Source organism: Octopus sinensis, linkage group LG4, assembly GCF_006345805.1.
Source record: "Octopus sinensis linkage group LG4, ASM634580v1, whole genome shotgun sequence".
In the NCBI taxonomy this organism is placed as follows: Eukaryota; Metazoa; Mollusca; class Cephalopoda; order Octopoda; family Octopodidae; genus Octopus; species Octopus sinensis.
The window spans coordinates 111,357,460-111,374,959 of NC_043000.1; the positions used below are offsets into that span (position 1 = coordinate 111,357,460).

At 37.7% G+C, this 17,500-nt stretch overlaps 1 protein-coding gene across 1 annotated transcript in view; it reads right to left on the bottom strand.

The window, feature by feature from the left end:
• LOC115210756 (monocarboxylate transporter 14-like) overlaps window positions 1-17,500 on the bottom strand; it is a 63,018-nt gene that overhangs the window by 23,294 nt on the left and 22,224 nt on the right. The window contains exon 2 of the mRNA XM_029779471.2: window positions 13,234-13,404. The gene's annotated coding sequence lies outside the window, so the exon portion shown is untranslated. The remainder of the gene's footprint in view (window positions 1-13,233; window positions 13,405-17,500) is intronic.

Here is a 17,500-nt window from a genome sequence, read left to right on the forward strand (position 1 = left end):
ACCTTGCACAAGTATCTTCTACCATAGCACTGGGCTAACTAGAGCATTATGAATGGATTTCACAAATGGAAACTGAAAGAAGCCCTTAGCATATGTACGTATGCATATGTGTGTCTGTAAATGAAATTATTCAAGAGGAAGTCATACCCAATGACTGCTGCAGCAGTATCATTGTTAACTGCTACAAAAGCAAAGAAGATGTCTTAGAGAGAAGCAGTTTGGGAGGAATTGAATTATTAGGTCAGGTTATGAAGATCACAGAGAAAGTCATTGTGCAACTGATTCATGACAGAATAGATTAGAAAAGATGCAGTTTGGCTTTGAATCTCAAAGAGGTGCTGTAGATGCAACTACATGAGAAGCACTTGGCTAAAGAGTAAACCATTGTTCCTGGCTTTGTTGACCAGGAGAAGGCATTCAAAAGGTTACAGTATATTCTGGTGGTCACTAAGTAAACTGGACATTGATGAATGGCTTGAGGGAGCTGTGCAACCCAGGTACAAAGATGCAGCAAGTAAAGTGAGAGTCAGCAATGACTTCAGTGAGGAATTTAGTGCGAAGGTTGGAGTCCACCAAGGCTCATTTCTCAGCCTCCTCCTATTTATCATAGTCCTGCAGGCCATCACAGAGCAGTTTCTAAGACTGGTTGCCAATGGGATGATCTAGTTCTCATAGCTAAATCTGTAGAGAATCAGAGAAGAAATTCCAGACATGGAAGCTAAATGTGGGGGTGTGAGGCCCAGAGGTAAACTTAATAAAGATGAAGGTTTTAGCAGAAAAAAAGATGGGACCCATTCTGGGAAATGGTCATGCTCAGTAGCTAAAAAAGGAGCAGGTATAAACTTCATATGTTGCACTCAATGTATTCTGTGGACACTTAAGAGAAGTAATGGAATTTACAGACAGACTATCAGAGAAGACAGGCTTCGTATGTGAAAGATACACTGGAACAGTATATTCCATGCACACATCATAAATAGAAGCCCTTGAATACCAAGTTGGCTCACTGGAAATAGTTGATAAATTTTGCTACATAGGAGAAGTCATCAGCAAGGGAGGTGGTTACTCTAGAAGTACAGTAGCCAGAGTGGAAAAAGTTTAAGAAGCTGCTACCACTGCTAGCAACAAAGATCTTTTTCATCAGAGTGAAAGGCAGATTGTATGATGTTTGGGCTAGAATTGCAATGCTGCATGGTAGTGAGACATAGGCCCCGAATGCAGAGGATATGTAAAGACTGGAAAGAAATGAAGTGAACATGTCCTGCTGGATGTGTAATATAAGTGTTCAGTAACAACATAGAATGAATGTGTTGAGAGAAAAACTTGGTTTAAGAACAATCAGGTTTTGTGTGCAAAACAGATGTCTCCACTGGTTTGGTTACATTATGTGTATGCATGAGAACAGTTGTATAAAGTGCCACCCACTGATGTGGCTGGAGGAGCCTGTGGACGAGGAAGGCCTAGGAAGACATGAGACAAAATGAAGGCTGACTTCAGAACCCTGAGCCACGCAGAAGAAATGATGAAGTACCAGGATATCTGGCTATACAAGGTCCTCATAAAACCTTGCTCATCATGGAAAAACTGACTTCTGGAGGCAATGCATGTGTACATATACATGTGTGCATACATTGTGTGTATATATATATATATAAAATACAAAATGGGACAAGGCACACACCAGCTTTATTCAATTCATCCTTAGTCGAAAGACACCTGTTGATATGTCCCACTATTATTTTCATTGTATTTGTGCAACATTGTCCGTTTTTTCCGTCCTTGTTTTTGTATACATTCGCTGCTTTCTTCCAAGGAATCTAATGCTCTTAGCTTAGTTTTTCCTTGGGGATGGCCAGATTGGAGGAATCTCTAGAATAATCAGCTGAAGTTGCGAGGATAATCTGGTGCTTGACTGAGGAAAGAAAACTTCAAATGACCCGTCCTTGTTTTTGTATCGTCCATCTAGATGTTTTGCATTCTTGTCCCATTTTGTATTTAATATATATATATATATATACGTATATATCACCTAGCTTATATGTAAAGAAATGAATGCTAGCATGATCTGCTGGATGTGTAATGTCAGGGTGCACACACGACAGAGTGTAAGCACCCTGAGAGAAATGTTGGACATAAGAAGCATTGGATGTGGCATGCAAGAGAGACATTTGTGCTGGTATGGTCATGTACTACGGATGGATGAGGAGAGCTGTGTGAAGAAGTGCCACTCACAAACAGTTGAAGGAATCCAGGATAAAGGTAGACCCAAGAAGACATGGGATGAGGTGGTCAAGCATGACCTTCAAACGTTGGGCCTCACAGAGGCAATGACAAAAGACAGAGACCTCTCAAGATATGCCGTGACTGCAAAGAGCGGCAAATAAAGTGAGTTCACAACTGTAACCTACACCAGTTTCGTATAACCAACCCCAGCCCACTCAAAAGTACTTTGGATCATAGGGTGACATGCTGTGCTTGAGGAGACATATTGAGTCAACTACATCAAAATGAAAATCAAATGGAAATTGTAGTTGTTATCCCTGTGCCAGTGGCACATAAAAAGCACCATCCAAAAGTGGCTGATGCCAGCGCTGCCATGACTGGCTCCCATGCCGAAGGCATGTAAAAAGCACCCACTACACTTTCCAAGTGGTTGGTGTTAGGAAGGGCATCCAGCTGTAGAAACACTGCCAAATCAGACTGGAGCCTGGTGCAGCCTCCTGGCTTCCCAGACTCCAGTTGAACCGTCCAACCCATGTCAGCATGGAAAATGGACATTAAACGATGGTGATGATGTTTATGTATATATATATATATATATATAATAACAATAAGAACAAGAACAAGAATAATGAGGGTGGCTTGTTAGCAATTTTTCAACTGAAAGGCAAAAATATATTCGTCACTAAAGCGACTGAGGGTTCTATTCAGCACCAGTAGTGCTAGAAATAAGGGTCAAAACAACTCATAGCTACAATAATATCCGGTCTTATTTACTGATATATATATATACACATCTCTCTCTCTCTCTCTTTATCTACCTACCTACCTACATGCCTGCCTACCTACCTACCTACCTACCTATCTATCTATCTATCTATATATCTATCTATCTATCTATCTATCTATATACATATATATATAGAACACATCAAGTACAGAACATCACCAATGAGTGAAAAATACGTAAACGCATAATGAGAGACAACTACAAGACAAAACACCACAAGAAGTCCAATATACATATATATATAAGCATGTATGTGTATATGTATGTATTTGTGTGTGTGTGTGTGTGTGCGCATGTGTGTGTGTGTACGTGTGTGTGCGTGTGTGTGTGTGCATGCGTGCTTTCCAAAGCAGCTCCTCAGATAGCAATATTGTGCATAATTTATATAACATTCAGCAATTAACAGCTGATAATGACACTTTGAAACAATTCTGGTGATTTGAAATAGAACCTGGTCAAGCCATCTTCTTCTCTTAAAATTTGCACATTGGTGTGTGTGTGTGTGTATGTATGTGTGTGTGTGTATGTGTTTATATATATATATATATATATGTATGTATGTATGTATGTGTGTGTGTGTGTGTGTTGAGCTTTCTTTGCCCTGTGCAAAGTCTCTAATTCCTCTTTACTGATTCATTTATCCATATCAAATCTAAAAGACATTTTTATTAGTTTGTGATAACAGAAAATGTTATTTTCTATTTTCTTGCTAATAATATATAGTATACTTTCCTCTCATGGACAAACACACACTCACACACACACACAAATATACAAGCCACACACACATCTACAATACACAAGCATATGACGCAAACACACGCCACAACACATCTCCACAGCCACACTCATATACAACACACACATTTACACACTCCATTACCAAACACCGACTCTCTTTCACCATCGTTCCTGTTCTTGTTGCTGTTCTTCTTCCTGTTCTGATGCCTCTCTTGTCACTGACCAACATCAAAGAACTGCCAATCCATTTTCAAAACAATAAATCATTCAGAGAGGGACACAATACTCAGAAACACCATTAAGCAAAAAACATATTTAATATTGTGAAAATCAAAACCTCATTAGAGACACTTAATACTTATGTAACGAGGAAAAGACAAAGTGAGGTCAATGGCCTTTTACTTAATTTCAATATATATTTTTCCTTTCTGCCTCAAACATAGAACTATTTCTTGCTAGAGTTGTGACGCTGGTGACATAAAACATCTCCTCTTCTCTCCTCAACTGATTTCAATCATTGGGCTGCGGCCATGCTGGGGCACTGTGTTGAAGGGCATTTAGTCCAACAAATCGACCCCAGTACATATTTTATTCTTTTAGTTGGGTATTTATCCTAATGGCCTCCTTTGCCGAACTGTTAAGTTATAAGGATGTAAACAAACCCACAACCATTGTCTCACACACACACACCACCCACACACTCAAACACAAGCACACACACACACACGGTGATTTTTATATATGATTAAATGTTTGAGAAGTGGTGTTGTATGTAAAGTCGTTGACCCAAATTTAATGTTTGTTCTATAGCCAATGCTTCTTTACACAATGGGAGTCTTTTAGTGTCCATCTACAAATCCACTTACATGGCTTTGGTCAGTCCAGGATTATAATAGAAGGCATTTGCCCAAGGTGATGTTCAGTAGAATTGAACATGAAACCACTTGATCCCAAAGTGACTTCTTAACCGCACAGCCATCTTTTAGCATTCATCTTCAGAGAATCACAAATATTACTGAGACTCACTGTTGCACCATCTTAAGAATGCAACTCAATCAACAACAACCGCATCGGGAGCAATGACAGCAACAGTGGCTAATTAATAGTCTATCTAATATATCAGTGTCTAATTAGATATTCTGCCATTATTCTAATAAGCAGCTTGAATCTTGGCAATCCCAGTTGAGCAGGGTTCAAATCTTGCCAAAGACATTTATGAGAATATTAATAAATGGATAAAGGTTTGAGATGAAATCAACAACTTTTGGCTGGCATTAACACAAAGGCCTCGACTGCAAATACCAGCAAGAGGTGTGTAGGTGTACATACACACACACATATACAAGTATATATATATATATACACACACACATATATACAAATATATATACACACACATATATATACAAATATGTATACATATATATATATATATATGTATACATATATATGTATATATATACATATATATGTGTGTGTGTGTGTGTGTATGCACATACATATATATACATACATATATATGTGTATGTAAATATAGATATATATATACATATATATATATGTATATATATATGTATATATATGAATATATATATATATGTATGTATATATATATCTATATATATATATATATATATGTCGGATTGATATCAGCAATGATAATCTCTGTAAGTTGATTTAATTATGTTGGAAGTGTGTCAAGTCAGCCACGGAGAGTGGACAGAAATAAAACAGTTCAGCATTGTTTAATCAGAGAAAAAAAGCAACAACAGCAACAACAACAACAACAACAACAACAACAACAGAAACAAAAAAAAAGATGATGATGTGTCTTTAACATTGTTTCATTAAATGACCTTTTTTTTCTGTCCAGTTAAAAAACTTCCATCATCATCATCGTCATCATCGCCATCGGTGGTGGCGTCATCGTTGGCAGTGGCATCATCGTTGTCGCTGTCGTCCTCATCATCATTCTCATCATGATCATGATCATCATCGTTATCATCATCATTGTCGTTATCATCATTGTCGTTATCATCATCATTGTTATCACCAGTACCACCACCATCACCGTTACATTCATCATCATCATCTTCATCAGCAGTAACATTTGATATTTGTTTCCCACACTTGCATGGGTTGGTCAGTTTGACAGGATATTCGGAATGCACCGCAGGGCTGTGCTGAGCTCCTCTGTCAGCTATGGTGTGGTGTCTACACTTGATGCCCTTTCTAACATCAATCCCCTTGCAATGTGTAATGGGTCCGTTCTTACATGTCACCAACGCAGATAAGATGCAAAACAAAAAATGCCCTGGTCCCTCTGGTTGTGAAAAGCACTCGTGGCAAAGCCACATAAAAGTGCCCATGCAGTGCCACATAAAAGCACCCAGGACACTCTTTAGAGGGGTTGGCATTAGGAAGGGCATCCAGCCATAGAGATCATGCCAAAACCAACTAGAGTCTGGTGCAGCTCCCCTTCTTGCCAGCTGTGATCAAACCATCAAACCCATGCCAGCATGGACAACAGACGTTAAATGATGATGATGATGATGATGATGATGATGATGTTTTCTTAAATTACTTTGATTTTTATTCACGGGCAGAAGGGCAATATCCAGGACCTATTTTTCCAGAGATTCAAAAATAGATGGAAGAAAGAAGCAAAGTATTCTTAGACCAAGGACATACATGTCCTGAATACTTGCGACAGAGTGTACTTTGCTAGATGCACCTAAGGACCAATTGGTGATGTTACTAAATCAGGCAATAAATTAATCTGGCCACCTAACCACAGGACTGGTCCTTCTGATTATATTCCACAGTTACCATCTACCAAATATTACTCACAACACTTGTTGATCTGAAACTACAAGTAGAAGAGATACTTGCTTAATATTTTGTCTACCAAACTGATTTTGTGCCATATTTTCTTTTGCACCAACGGTCCAACTTTGTGATGATTTATGCATTTCTTTAAATTTTCTAACCATAAACTGTCAGAATGATGTGGACACCTCTGATGAGAACCCAATAAGGTTCGAAAACTCGATTAAGGCTGATCATAATTTTTTTTCAGTCTGCAGAGAAATGGCTGAAATTTGCCCTGTTAATAATCATACCACATGTTACATATGTATATATATATATTTAAGTAGGTGAATGAATTATCCTATGTTTATTGTCAGCATGGAAAATTTGTTTAACCGAAACCTGGGTAGCAAATTCATGTCAGAAACACGGTTGATGCAGAAATTTGTGTGTTGTATATGAATAAATGAAAGAATGGAGTCGAACGAAGATGTTAACAAAATTCCATAAAGGAATTTTGTTAACATCTTCGTTCGACTCCATTCTTTCATTTATTCATATATATATATATATATATATATATATATATATAATATAATTCTATACATAATTATAACAAAGGCTTGGCTTGTGCCTCAAAAGACACTATTAGCCTCATTAATTAGGTTAATGTGTTATGGTGGTAATAGTGTCTTTTGATGTCTATTTTTCAGAACATGGTGAGGCACAAGCCAAGCCCTTGTTATAATTATGTATAGAATTATAAAATATTTATAAAATTTACCTATGAGGATTTTTTTCCGCACTGACCATCTACTCTTTTAACTCTTTTACTCTTTTACTCGTTTCAGTCATTTGACTGCGGCCATGCTGGAGCACCGCCTTTAGTCGAGCAAATCAACCCCGGGACTTATTCTTTGTAAGCCCAGTACTTATTCTATCAGTCTATTTTGCCGAACCGCTAAGTGACGGGGACGTAAACACACCAGCATCGGTTGTCAAGCAATGCTAGGGGGACAAACACAGACACACAAACACATACACACACACTTATATGTATATACATATATACGACAGGCTTCTTTCAGTTTCCGTCTACCAAATCCACTCACAAGGCATTTGTCGGCCCGGAGCTATAGCAGAAGACACTTGCCCAAGATGCCACGCAGTGGGACTGAACCCGGAACCATGTGGTTCATAAGCAAGCTAGTTAAAAATCTTTAAATGATTTTTACCCTTTATTATTATTATTATTATTATTATTATTATTATTATCATTATATATATATATATATATACATAAGAAATTACAGGCTAAATGTTTTTTTAATTTTCTCCTGGTTTGCGGAATTAATGTTGTTTTGCGGTTTGAAGCTTTGGCTGTTATTTCTAGTGGGTGAATGGCCTATTATGGCCGTTCCTTGATTGTGATGTTGAACTTATAAATGGTCTATGACTATTTAATTTTTTCCCACTAGGCCGCTGGTGGCAAAAAAAAATTCTACGAAATTTTTTGCCACCCTATATTGATTGATTATATATATATATATATATATATATATATATATATGTGCAGGGTACAATGGGTATGTTATAGCCATTATATATTTCAACGGCAGTGCTCCAGCATGGCCACCGCTCTAAGCTGAAACTATGAAAAAAAAATATATACATGTTCTAGTTCACTAACTACTACATTAAATGATGGCAAGGCTATCAACAGTGACTCCCCCGGTTCAAAATGAACATTACATCCATTCTGTGATACACATGGTAAGAAGTGTTCAAATGTCCATTATGCCTCCATCTATGGACTTTTCTATTTCTACAGAGTATATTCCAGATTCTGTTATCTAAGTCTTAATGTCTTCTTTTTCATAAAAATCATTTTATGGAGGGCAGCACTTCAATGATGGAGACTTGCATCCTTCCCATATAAATTTCTTAAAATTCGATCAATATACTTTGAACCACAATAACGTGGGGCTCCATAAAAACACATCATAATTGGCAGTCACCAGTGACTCACATAGTACATTAAGAATACAGTTTGGTGAGTCACTAGTGACTCTCATCTATACTAAGAATATAGCATAGGGAATCACTAGTCATTCCCATGGTATATTAAGAATACAGCATGGAGAGTCACCAGTGACTCCTATGGTATACTAAGATTTTATGGGGAGTCACCAGTGACTCCTATGGTATACTAAGATTTTATAGGGAGTCACCAGTGATTTCCATGATATACTGAGAATATAGCGTAGAGAGTCACCAGTGATTCCCATAGTAAGTAAAGTATTAAGGTGCCACATGGCACCTTAAGGTAGTTAAGAAGCAAACTTCTTGACCACACAACCACATCTGCCAACACCTCACCCATATGGGGCAAGTGTAAGGTAGGGGTTACCATTCACAAGTTTATGCTGAGATGGATTTTTGCAAAAAACAACCCCATCGTCTTATTATCAACCAAATCTCCCCTCCCCCCACTCATTAACCTAATTAACAAGGCTACAGACATTGTGAAATATCAAAATCTCTTGGCAACAAATCAAATACTAAGATGGAACAAATCAAAGTAATGTTTTGTATTAAATATTTAATCACCTCTTTTATCATTTCACTGTCTTCCATTCATTGGATGGTGGCCATGCTGAGGCATCACCTGCAAGGGTTGCTATATTGAAATCCACCCTTTCCACTAACAGATCCTTTTTTTTTTTATCAACCACAAAAAAAAAAAATGACAGGCAATATGGACCCGAGTATTATTTGAACACAGAACATAGAGAATCACAACCAAACACCCCAAAATACTACATCAGACTCTCTACTGATTCTGCCACACATAATAACTCTCATGAAAATTTCATGCCAGTTTATATTTTAAGCACCATTTATTAATGCCAAACCTATTTTACTTTATTCTTTATTAATGTGAAAGGCGGCGAGCTGGCAGAAATGTTAGCACGCCAGGCGAAATGCGTAGCCGTATTTCATCTGCTGTAACGTTTTGAGTTCAAATTCCGCCGAGGTCAACTTTGCCTTTCATCCTTTCGGGGTCGATTAAATAAGTACCAGTTATGCACTGCGGTCGATATAATCAACTTAATCCGTTTGTCTGTCCTTGTTTGTCCTCTCTGTGTTTAGCCCCTTGTGGGTAGTAAAGAAACAGGTATTTTGTCTGTCGCTATGTTCTGAGTTCAAATTCCGCCGAGGTTGACTTTGCCTTTCATCCTTTTGGGGTCAATTAAATAAGTACCAGTTACGCACTGGGGTCGATATAATCGACTTAGTCCGTTTGTCTGTCCTTGTTTGTCCCCTCTATGTTTAGCCCCTTGTGGGCAATAAAGAAATATATATTCTTTATTAATCTGAAAATTAAGTGACAGAATGACCATGTATTTCAACAGAAATATGACAACACCTGTTAATTGCTTACTCCTTTTGGGTGTTAAATAAATAAAATTAAAAACAAAAAATAGATTATATCGATTTAACCCTTTAGCGTTCAGATTATTCTGTCAAATGCTTATTTATTCATAATGTTTTGAATGAATCATGCATTACTTCATAGCTTTGATATTTCAGTGATGCAAATGTTTAGTTTTAGAATGGCATTGTCGGTTAAGTGTGAAAGATCAGATCTGGCCAGATTGAACATAAAACAGGTAGAATATTTAGGTCAGGTATGATTGGTTTAAATGGTAAAGCGTTAATATAATTGTTGAGGCGGCAAGCTGGCAGAAACATTAGCATGCCGGGTGAAATACTGAGTGGTATTTTGTCTGTCTTTACGTTCTGAGTTCAAATTCCACTGAAGTCGACTTTGCCTTTCATCCTTTCAGGGTCGATAAATTAAGTACCAGTTGCATACTGGTTGATTTAATCGACTGGCCCCCTACCCCAAAATTTCAGGCCTTGAGTAGAAAAGAATATAATTGTTGGGGTCTGGCTCTGGGAATGACCTGGAGAAAAACTGTTTTTTTAATTTGTTATTTCACATTCTGGACTTAGGTATTAAGGTCTTGTCCTATAAAAAGTCGAAGGGTTGAAGGGAAATTATTGCTGGGTTGTGTTTAGAGTATGAATTGATCATAATCTGACCTTGAAAACGTTTGATAATGCAGTCCTACACGGACATTGCTGTGTGGTTAAAAAGCTCACTTAGTAACTGTTTGGTTTTGCATTCAGTCCCACCTTGCTGTGTCTTGGACAAGTTTCTTCTACTATCACCCCAGGCTGACCAATGCCTTGTGAGTGAATTTGGTAGATGGAAACTGAAGAAGTCTGTTGTGCAGGGTGTTTCAAAAAATTTGATATCATTTTGCAATCTAATAACTTTGCCAGTTCTTGTTCAAATGACTTCAAATTTTAACAGCATGTGTAGAAACAGGTCAAAATTTTATGTTTAATGTTTGATATGTTTATCTTTTCGGGTATAGAAATGGCATTCACTGGAAGAGAAAAGGCGTTTTGTGTATTGGAGTATGCTCGAACATAGTCAAATAAGACTGAGCAGCATGCATTTCTGAGAGGGTTCTCTACAAAGTTACCAATAGCAATGCAGATTTGAACATGGCACAAAAATTTTTAAGAGGAAGGCTGTCTGTGCATGGCAAAAGGATCTGGACAACCACTAACATCAGAAGAGACAGTTGAGCAGGTTTGCTAAAAACTCTTGCGAAGCCCCAAGAAGTCCATAAGAAGAACAAGTCTGGAAACCTAGATTCCTCCAACAGTTAGGTGCATCCTGAGGAAATGCTTGCTAACGAAACCCTACAAACTGCAACTCATTCAGGCCATTACAGCAGATGAGATGCAAAAGTGCAAACATGGGGCTATGTGAAGGGCTTGGCCTATGTCCCACCTCTCCCTGCAAACCTAGAGGAACTCGAGCAGAGAATCACTACTGTACTGGAGACTGTTACCCAAGACATGCTGCAGTGTGTTTGAGAAGAGCTGGACTACCGACTTAACATGTGTCTCTCTCTCTCTCTTTTTCTCTGTCTCTCCCTCTCTTTCTCTCTCTCTCTATATATATATATATCATCATCATCATCATTGTTCGACCGTGGTTGAGACAATGGAATTTACCATGCTACGCCAGACTTCACGGTCCATCATGGCATTACTGAGGTCCTGTTGCTGGATGCCTGTATCCCTGGAGATTACATCAGGGTAGGAGAGTGTGCGCCCTCTGGTATTGCGAGTAGATGGCTTCCAGAGGAGAAGAGTAGAAATTACTTCTTTTTCAGCTCTGCAACAATGTCCAGCAAACTGGACTCTCCTACCTTTCACAAGAGATGACACAGGTGGTAGTTTCCCATATATTTGCATTTTGGTTGGATGGCGCTTCCACAAGAGATTTTGAGCTCTCATAAGGAGGCGAGTGTAGGTTCCATCCAACCGCCTCTCAAGCTTCTTTGATAATGTCCAGGTTTCTGAGCCATATAGTAGAATTGGTTCGACTGTGGCTTTGAATATTTCAAGTTTGAAGTCTCTACTTATATTTGATGACCAGATCTTATGCATGTCATTACAGGCTGACCAGGCCATACCCTTTCTAGTTAGAAAGTCTTTTCCAGATGATAATATGTATGACCCAAGATATTTATAATCAGAAACCATATTTAAGGGCACATTGTTGAGAGTATGGATGATGCAATCACTGTTGGACAGGCACTTGTTTATGTATTCAGTTTTGGCCTCATTGAGGTAAAGACCTACACAATTTGAGGCTTGTTCAAGAGATTGTAAAAGAGACTGGGCGTTGGAGAGAGAATCACTGATAAGAGCGATGTCGTCAGCAAAGTCAGTGTCTGTCAAGTACTCAGCTGGGTGTCTGGAACTTCTTCTTGGTTTTATATATATACACACACATATAAGGCAAGGAAGAAGATATTTAATAGACAAACAGTAAAGTAGAGTTGTATTCATTTCTTTATTTAATTATTTATTCCTATGATTGTAGTTAATAAATAGATCTTGCTGATGTTTGTCAATTGAATATCTTCTCCACTTTTTTCCTTGCCTTATAAATTCTGGATAAACTTTTGTTTCCCTCCACTCATACCTATTATTCAATTGCGCTATTGCTCTGCAACAGTAAGCATTTGGTTATAAATAGGTATCCCTCCAGTAGTATATTGGATATTTATTATTCCTTAGATGGTTGCTTAACCTCTAACTCATACAAATCAAATTCGATGACTGGCATCCGTGCTAGCAGGGTGCAAAGAGAACCATACGAGTGTAATCATTGACAGAGCGGCTAACCAGCTTCTGTGCCAGTAAAAGCACCCACTACACTCTCGGAGTGGTTGGCGTTAGGAAGGGCATCCAGCCAGATCAAGATTGAAGCCTGGTGCAGCCATCTCGTTTGCCAGCCCTCAGTCAAATCATCCAACCTATGCTAGCATGGAAAGTGGATGTTAAGCGATGATGATGATGATATATATATATATATATATATACGATGGGCGTCTTTCAATTTCCATCTACCAAATCCACTCACAAGGCTTTGGTTGGCCTGAGGCTATAGTAGAAGACATTTGTCCAAGGTGTCACACAGTGGGACTGAACCCAGAATCGTGGTTGGAAAGCAAACATCTTACAACACAGCAACACTTGTGTCTTGAACTTGGATAAATAATTCTGGGACTTACCGGCTTAGACTTTGGACTTTGGTTCCTTAAGTTTCAAGATTCAGAAGAGAGAGGAATACCATGGCATTTGGAGGCTTAGGCTTCTTAAGGGCCCTTAATCTTCTAATAGTCCAGGATTCTGTTGAGTCCTCAAACTTTGGTTGGCATTAAAATATTATCACTTGGTATGTTCTGAAAAGGAAAACAAATCCGCATTTTAAATGTACTCAATCCTTTTAATACTCACTCACCAGACACTTACCTCCACCTACCTCCCCATGCCACACACACACACAAGGCCTGGAATTTGGGGGAAGAGAAGTAGTCGATGACATCATCCCAAGTACTCGGTTGGTACTTAGTTTATCAACCTCAAAAAGATAAAAGGCTCAGTTGACCTTGGTAGTATTTGAACTCAGAGCAGCAATGGCTATTGCATACAACACACAGCAAGTAAAACTATAAAACTTTGCACACATTCCATAAAATACCTATTTCTTTACTACCCACAAGGGGCTAAACACAGAGAAGACAAACAAGGACAGACAAGGGGATTGAGTCAATTACATCGACCCAGTGCATAACTGGTACTTAATTTATCGACCCCAAAAAGATGAAAGGCAAAGTCGACCTCGGTGGAATTTGAACTCAGAATGTAACGGCAGACGAAATACCACAAAGCATTTCACCCAGCGTGCTAACGATACTGCCAGCTAGCCGCCTAATTCCATAAAATACCACTAACAGAATAGTACTACCAATAAGAAACATTACATGGAACTCACTCACACATTTTGGCTTCAAATTTTAGCTCAAGGCCAGCATGTTCTGGGGAGGGGGAAAAGTCAATTACATCAGCCCCAGGGATCAACAGGTTACTCATTTTATCGACCCTGAAAGGATGACAAGCAAAATGGTCCTCAGCAGAATTTGAACTCAGAACAGAAAGATGAAAGGTATGCTGCAAAGCATTTTGCCCGGTGTCCTAATGATTCAGCCAGCTCACTGCCTTGAGCTGCTTGACCATATTATTTAGAAAACTTAGTATTTAGGATGTTGCCAATACAACATTAACAGAAGACATTATACCAGTGGTTCCCAACCTGTGGTCCATGGACCCCTGGTGATCCACAAAGGTAGTAATGGGAGTCTGTGCACTTAATACAAAATTTCATATATATATATATATATACATAAGGATGAGCGTATTAAAAGAGGTCCGTGGGAAAGCTCATTTAAATAAAAGGGATTGTTGGTAGTGAAAAGGTTGGGAACCACTGCACTACACGTTGTTATTGCATGGAGTATTATGAAAACAATAAAACCACAAGAAACTACATACATTACATAGAGTGGTCCTTGATCTGGACAATAGTGCTCTATGAGGGAATCATGAGCTCACAAGAAAACAACAAAGGTCAAGGCTAGTAAAGGTCAAAGGCTAGCAAAAGGTCAATGAATGTCAAGGAGGTGGCAAATGTCAATGGGACAATGGGTGGGGGGGGTCGTGAGTTTTCTTAGAAATATAATATTTAAATCATATCCTATTTTTATATCATCAACATTATCATCATCATCATTTAATGTCCCTTCTTTCATGCTGGCATGGGCTGGTCAGTTTAACAGAACTGATGGGCCAGAGGACTGCACAAAGATCCAATCTTTGCTTTGATATCATTTCCAAACAATAATCAAACATATTCTTGAAAGATAGAAAAAGGAGAAATTCTCTGTTAGCATTAAAATATGAGTTGATAGTGTAACCAGAGGGCAGAAAATGTGACTGATGAAGTGACGAGGTCAAGTAAAATTTCTTTATATAACAATAAGTGTAGGCATGGCTGTGTGATTAGGAGACGTTTGCTTCCCAACCATTCAGATCCAGTCTCACTGGTTTTAGTCTTACGGCATGGCACCCTGAGCAAGTGTCTTTTTCTGCAGCCCCAGGCCAACCAAAGCCTTGTGAATCTATTTTGGTGAGGCAGAAACTGTAAGAAGTTCATTGTGTGTGTGTGTGTGTGTGTGGTAGAGAGAGAGAGAGTTCCAATCTGTATGTGTTTGTGTCACTTTGTTTTGAGAGAAAGAGAGAGAGAGAGAGAGTTCCAATGTGTGTATGTTTGTGTCACCTTGTTTTGAGAGAAAGAGAGAGTTCCAATGTGTGTGTGTGTGTGTGTGTGTGTGTGTGTGTGTGTGTGTTTGTGTCACATTGTTTTGAGAGAGAGTGGTAAAATATAACATGAATTACACAAGCAAAACTTGAGGCAAAGAGGAAAAAAACAAAATTACCACTCAAAATAATGCATACCTGAAAAGTGTAGAAATATAAAGTATGAAAAAAAATACAAGGAACAAAGAAGTGTACAATGAAGATGAACAAATCAAAGAAGAAACCGAAACAAATCTGATGTGTTGGAATAATACTCTTTAGAAAGGAGAAGAAAAAAGAAAAAAAGAGCTGAGAGACAGGAGAGAAAAGAAAAACTGTATGATACCGAAACTGTTTGTTCACCAAGCATAAAATTTCTTAAACTAAAGCTAATAACACGAAGACCAAACTGAATGTCAGTCTGACTTATTCTGTGTGACCAACTTTATTATCAGCAAGCATTCTTTTGTGAAGCCTAAAACACCACAAAAACCAACCCTATAGAATCTCATGGCCTAAATTTGATACATCTGCTTTCACCTTGACTGAACCCTAAACAACAGCCAAATTCCTACATCAAACCAAAATAAATCTCCTCACTATACTTTTCTGTTAAGTCACACCCTAGAAACACATACTTTCCTCTTATTTTCAAATCTCTCGCACACAAATACTTTCCTTGTTTACCTTTACTATACCTTAGAATCAGTCATATAGTTCCACTTACCACAAAATATAATCTGACAAGACTATACATCTCCAAAAAGAATCAAAATAAATCACAACATGAAAATGAGCAAGCCAAATCTTTGAAGTCATTGTAACCATTTCCTTATAATTTAAAACATAAAGAGCTGGGTTAAAACACCACTAAATATATTGCTTAACATGCCAGCGATTCCAGTAGCTTGCTACCTTATTATTATTATTATTATTATTATTATTATTATTATTATTATTATTATTATTATTATTTTATTATTATCATTATTATTATTATTATCATTATTATTATTATTATTATTATTATTATTATTATCATCATCATTATTATTATTATCATTTTCCGATTGAATTGCATTTTCTTTCATCTTCTGACTGGGTCTCAACCAGAGACCTAAGGCTTATATATATTAGATGGAGGGAAACTTCCTGAGAATGTGGGTGGTTAATGTCAACACAATTTTTTGACTTTCATAGATCGTTGGTTTCCCAGGGATCTGATTATTATCATTGTCATCATCATCATCATCATCATCATCATTATTATTATTATTATTATTATTATTGATAATGATGATGGTAATGATGATGATGATAAGGATGACGATGATGATAATAATGGGACCTATATATGCTGGAAACTATGCCAACACTATGGAATAACAACAGAAAAAATTGGTGTAGGTACACCCCAGAAAATGAGAAAGCAACCATACTCTGGAATATGCCAATGTACACAGATAGAGAAAGTAAGACCAATAGGGCAGATAAAGTTGTCAGAGATCATGAAGAAAAAATGCTTTCTAATTGATGTATCAATATCAACAGATGACAATGTTTCTCTAAAAGAAATGGAGAAACTCTCAAAATACAAAGACCTGGAAATAGAGGTAACTCGAATGTGGAGCCTAAAGACAGAAACAATTTCTATAATAGTAGGCGCATTAGCTAGGATAAAAAAACATTCAAACAAATACATAACAAAAACACCGGGTATTACAAGTATATATTAACATACAGAAAATAGCACTATTAGGCACCGCACACATCCTATGTAAAACACTTTCAATATAGTAAAAATAAGAGCACCACAACAAATCACAGCACATACTCATGGCACACAGAGCTCTGCTCAGTAGGACATTGAAAGCACGTGACAAAAATAAGATCACTGAATAATAATGATGATGATGATCTTTTCTGTTATTGGCACAAGGCCTGAAATTTTTGGGGAGGATGTGCTAGTGAAATACATTGAATCCAGTGCACAACTGGTAGTTATTTCATCAGCCCCAAAAGAATGTAAAGCAAAGCTGACCTCAGCAGAATTTGAACACAGAAGCTAAAGACAGACAAAAAGCCACCAAACATTTAGTCCAGCATGGTAATGATTCTACCAATTAACTACCTTACAATAAA